Below are 6,075 nucleotides of genomic sequence, written 5' to 3'. Positions count from 1 at the left end.
TTTCCAAAAATTTCACTGCATTCAGGCAATTTAGAAAAGCATAGGAAAACTGTTGTAGACTATTGTCACTCAGATGAACTTCTCCCAGTCTCATGGATGCTCGCATTCAAATTGGCAGTTGCCAAATGGAGCTGGCAGGAACCTGTACCTCAACATCAGAGATCACAATTCCTGTCAATAGCAGTGCATGATTTTCAAAACAGTGATGACAAGAAAAGATGATATGTAGAATTAGAAAAGTCAGAAGATTCAGTACTAACTAAGAAATCAAGATTAAGTTCACACATATATGTTCTCATCACAGATAATAATTTAAACAACATATAGATTTCATGCTTAAATCCTACTATAATAGATTGCAAAATATTTGGACAAAGTTTTCTTCCTCCACTGCTATTTTAATTCTCACCTGATCCTCCTCTCAGATATAGTGTGGAACAATAAAGTATCATGAGAAAGTCCTTGCTTCATTAACTTGAAAACAAACTGTGAAACCCATGTATTTGTTTACCTTTGCTAAATAGAAATAGAAACTCCTGCTAGAAGTGAACTAAACATCTGAACCCAGATGCTAGTCACTGCCTGTTTCTCTTTAATATTAGATTGCTATTGAAAGACCTTTCAGAGTTTTCAGCAAGACTTCAGCGCTGTCCAACAGTTGAGGTATTCTTTAGCAAGTACTTAATTAGGCAGAACTGCATTTGCCTTGTAATGCAATGCTCCTGACAGAAAGGCACATTCAGTGACTCACACCTTAGACCCTGGCAAGCAGGGCAGCATAGCTGTCACTGAAGCCCTTTATTTCCCTTCTGCAACTGAATCATTGTTTAATGTGCCTGGAACCAGCAAGCATCTTCTCAGCCCATTTGTGAAGACCACTCATCACACCCTCAAGACAAGTCATAAATACTTTGCTAAACCAAAAGGTCATAGAATCACAGAATTATAGGTCTTCTGCACTGTAATCCACTTGGATTTGTTCTGTGATCAATAAATAAGTTTTCAGTTAGAAACAAATAGCTGATGTATTTCTGGGCACTTTGATTCTTTTCCCATTCTTTTCTCTCAAATTTTATTGTTTTGTATGCTAAGCACCTACTCAGGCACTGCTATCTCCAAAATATACTCTCTCATCCTCCCTCAGGTAGGCGACAGAACTCTGCTCCTCCTGCAGTCTAATTATATCTCTGCTTTATCCTTTAAAACAATCTCCATGTTTCTTCAGATTATCATGATATCTCTCCTGAGCTGATTCATCTAATCAATCCCTAGAGCAGTAATGACTAAGTCACTGCCTGCACTCTTATGTGCAGGTAGCTCTCTGTGCCTAGTGCTGGCTCTAGAGAGGCAGGGTCTGTACTTTGATTAATTTCCTGAGCTTGTAACACCGGCTTCAATTTTCTGGAAAGGCACATGGCAACCTGAAAAATGAACTGAAAAGGTACTATCCATAATGTGTTGTTGAAGTATTCCTTAGTATGGAGAATGACAGAGTTGAAACTTATTTGAAACAAGTGTCAAGCTTTTGTCAGCTGGAGAGGTCAAGAGGGGAGTGCATGAGTCTGCCAAAGGTTGCAAAAGGGCTGATTTCTGAGGAATGCTCATCCTGTGATTTCAGTTGGAAATGAGAGCAGTCATTCAAAATATCTGAAAGACATTACACCTGCTGAAAGAGCATAAGCTCCTTTCTGATCCTGTCTTCTTTTTCTTTACCTCAGCCAGGCAAAAGAGATCTCCTTGCCCCTTCCTGCTGAAGCAGATAAAGCCGCAAACCTTCAAGACTCGTTTCTGACCACCTGGGAACCTGACACAAGGTTTATGCCCCAGGAGTTCCCTCCTTATTGAAGTGCCCTTTATAGATAGGACTGTGAGAGTGAAGAAAAATGAGCAGAGGAGCTTACTCTGCTGATCTCCCGTGCTTCATCTCAGATCATATCTTGTATATCATATGTGGTACTCCCCAAGTTTCTGACCTCTTGACAAAACCTTTCCATAATGTACACTAAATGAATGCAGGTTTCCTGATAGCAACATTTTTAATTTTTTTTTTCTTGAAATTAGAGCTGAGGCTATCAAAGTTGTAATTCTTCTTAACTTAAAGATAATTGATAAGAATAATTATTTGGTCGGGTTTGCGCAAAGTTGTTCTGCAAATACAAGTGCTGCAGGCAAAAATCTATTTAGATAATCTAAGCCACATAAAAACAAAAACCCTTAGGCTACATGGAAGCTAAATCTAGTCTCATAAACCATTATTACAATCTGTAATATGCTAGTTGTTTTTCTTGAGATGTGTCTTTTTATTTCTGAAGAAATTTAACCAAACAAAAACAGACTGCAGTAATGTGCAGTGTGTTAGAACTTTTGTTTCTTATTGCTGATCTCCCTTTACACGTAAAAAATAATAATAACAATATAAATAAATAAATAAAAATATGTGACCAAAGAAGTTGTAAAAAAATATAAACTCGTAAGTAGATACTGGTTAAAATGAAAGAGTTTTGAGTTTGAACTTCAGTTTTGTCTTGAAGCAGTTTATCCATGTCACTTCTCTGTGCCTTAGTTTCTCATTTCTCCATCTGTAGAATGGCACTGTCTTTACTAGTAAAACATTCTGAAATCCAGAGAATGAGAAGCATTAGCAGTACTGCCAAAAATTCTGATTAATGTTATGTTTAATTTCATGCTGAACACTGGATAATACTTGGTATTGGATTTTCAGAAGCATAATATTTTCTCTTCCTGAGGTAGAGAGATGTTATTCTGTGAACTGCAACTAGAACAAAACTAGACAAGCTATTTAAGGCTAGGAAAAATTCTACTGGATTTCCACACCTTCTTTCAGTAGCTGAAATTCAAACTTATGGTACTTAGATATAAACAGTCAAAGATAAAACTTCTATTATCTACAACCACACACTTTCTATGCATTTCTTTCTACAACTACAGTCTCACGATTTGTCCTTTTTTTTTTTTTTTTCTTTGAAGTTTTCATTCTCCAATAGGTCTTCAGGAGTCACATATTGCCTCAGAATTAATTTGGCAGTTTTTAATACAGCAATTACCTGGTAAGAAATTACTTTAAAAATGCAGGAGCTGTGTTAATTGTAATCATTGCTACTTTTCCTTCCCATCTCAGATACTGGGTGTAAATTCCCAACCGGATCTAGTCTAGAAGCCAGATTTGATGACATAGATTCATACCTGTTACTACAAAGTAATTGCATAAAAATATGAAAATAAACATCCAGTACAATGGAAGCAGTGAGTTCCTGTAGCTTAACAGGTTACACAGGTTTAGTGATCTAACTGAAAACAAAAGGTCTGAGTGAAACTGGATTCTATTACTGAACATATAGTCATGGTATTGTAATACTAAGGAAAAAAAGCCACCTGTTTGAATCTGAATATCGTTATGAATATTTTGAAGATGTCAGTCTCCATTGAGCATACACTGTTTCAGGTATATGAAACAGTGCAGATATTTTCTTGTCTTTCTGCTGATGTAGTCACTGCTGTCCCATACAGTCAACAAACATTTCTTTGATAAACCTGATTACTGTCATGATCTACAAATATGCCTTTGCAGTGCACATTGTCTGATTATTGTGTGGACAGGATAGCAGTATTTTTTTTTTTTTTTCCTCTGGGAGGAGGAGAGACGCAATGAACAATTGTAAAAGGAAATAAACTTTCTAACATATGTGAAAAACTAATTAAGCAAAAGCTCCTTGATTCTCAAGTAAAAGTTAAACAGTCTGAACTGGGAAATAAGACAAGAAGATTAAAAAGAAGCTGATGTTTTGCTTGAGATCTATAGTAAGATCTGTACTCTGCAAGGATCTTGCAGTTCTATTGCTTTACACTAAGTCACAGCTTTTCAGTTCATACACTTACCCTTTGTTTCAAGGGCAAGAGCTTTTTCCTAAATAGTGATGTTATTGCTACAGATCAATTGTTTTCTCTGCCAGCTTCTTAATTTTGTTACCTCGAGGCACTGGACAGAATGACTAGACAGAAAAGTTTCTATCAATTTCATATTTCCTGTGAGATCATGATAATTCTTTTAAAAAGGTGAAAGGAAATAGAGACATAGCAGATATATTTTTTTCCCTGTCAGAAGATGTTGAGAGTAGAGTAAACTATGTTTTATTGATATTTAAATCACTTCTACCCAGTCCTGGAGTATGCTTTTTCCTGAGTAATTTATTTATAAACAGTATTAAGTATTTGTAAATCTTGCTTTCAGTCTTGTGTTGCAAGGCAACAAAAAATAAAGTGATTGTTTATTACTCCCTCATTATTTTCAAAAAGATTTTTTTAAATCAGTGTTTAATTTCATGTGTTGCATAGGTGTTCAGTTCATTTCAGAAGTTTCATAACTGAAATGTTTCTAATGAAGTAGTACATTATGACAATACTAGTGATTAATAATAAATAATCTAAGAAATGAGCTTAGAAGTGGTCTGAAAAGGCAGAAATAATTTAAGTGCTTCTGATCCTGATTCTTTTCAAAAGCTCACAAAAAGTTACATGAATCAATTTAGCATACAGAGATCCTCCTCTTCCATGTCCTTTCCTGCCTTACTGTTCACTATTCTGCTATTTTTCTGGCTTTCACAGATTGCAACATTTTACTCTCTCAAATGGATCTAAGATTGAGCTGTCTTCTTTTTCTTGTAACATTTGTGGCATAAGTTTGTGGAGCTCTTCAGGGATGATAATGAGCATACTGTTTGGTTGTTGTTGAGGGGTGTACAACTCACAGTGAAGTGGGTACAAGCAGTTGTGTTCATTACAAACAGAAGGACTTCCTCACTGTCAGAGTGATGGAGCTGTGGCAGGCTGCCCAGAGGGGTTGTGGAGTCTTCTCTGGAGATATTCAAGACCTGTCTGGATGCCTACCTTTGTGACCTGCTGTAGGGAACCTGATTTAGCAGGGGGGTTGGAATCAGTGATCACTAGAGATCTATTCCATCCCCCGCAATTCTGTGATACTGTGATTATCTGAATACCAGTGCCACAGCTGAAGCTCTTGGCATCCAACATGCTACCCCAGAACATCCATGCGATGCTGAGCAGGACTGAAGTCTCTCCTTTTCCAGATCATTATGCCACTTCTTTGCAGTCCATCTGGAGCAGTGTCCAGTAATATAAAACTGATGTTTATTGGCAGTAAGCACTGGAGAAAATGATGAAATGTACACAGAGAGCAAGCAGATTTGGGAAGGAGACACTTCTCAGAAAAGCCTGGGTGGAAGCCAGATGCAGAGGAGCTTGCATGAATTGGGAGATTTTAAAAACTCAAAGATTAACTACCCTGCTTTGTAGTCTTTCCTGTTGGGTATTGGGAAATAGATCTCCACAGTGCCTTTTCTGGTCACTTCTCTTGCTCTTGTTTGTTGGTCAGGATATTCTTGTAATGTTATGGGAGCTAGTGAGTCCCACAGACACCTGACAGCATTGCACAGCTTTCCTCAGGAGTAAAAGGAGTTCCCAGGGCTGGCAAGCACACAAGGGTATTAGGTTCCTCTTAGGTGACAGGGCCATTAAAGGAAGTATGCCCATGCTTCAGCAGGGCTGAGCAGGGCAAAGCTGTAGAGAGCTGGAGCCTGGCCATTCTGTGGCCTTGCTTAGAGTGGGTGCTGATGACTCTGGGCTGACAAGGAGCCCTGGGTCCTGGGCAGAGTTGTTGAGTCTTGGGGCGCTGCTTAGGAAAAGTATTACTTGTGAATTCCCTCAGCATGCTGGAAGCATCTTGCTATGAGATCCTCACAGAGCTAAATTCTCCTGAAGAGAACCATCTTCAGCAGCTCATGTTAGCAATATTGGTCCAACAATGTTCATCCATATTTTTGAGACAAGAACAATACAAGGTCTCAAAGAAACCTAGAACCAGTCCTAGTAACGCTTTTTAGCCCAAGGCAGTCAGAACTCTGCCCTCCAAGGCATCACAGTGTAGAAGATCCCACCAGCAAAGACTCCACACAATCTGACAACCCCTGTTTGGTGTGATCTTGTTTTGACACTCTGGCCTAGGTGAGGTTTGTTTGACCTTTGATACAGTGATGTGCA

This window comes from Coturnix japonica, chromosome 3 (assembly GCF_001577835.2).
Source record: "Coturnix japonica isolate 7356 chromosome 3, Coturnix japonica 2.1, whole genome shotgun sequence".
NCBI classification, from domain to species: domain Eukaryota; kingdom Metazoa; phylum Chordata; class Aves; order Galliformes; family Phasianidae; genus Coturnix; species Coturnix japonica.
Note: the sequence above shows the minus strand (reverse complement) of the source record.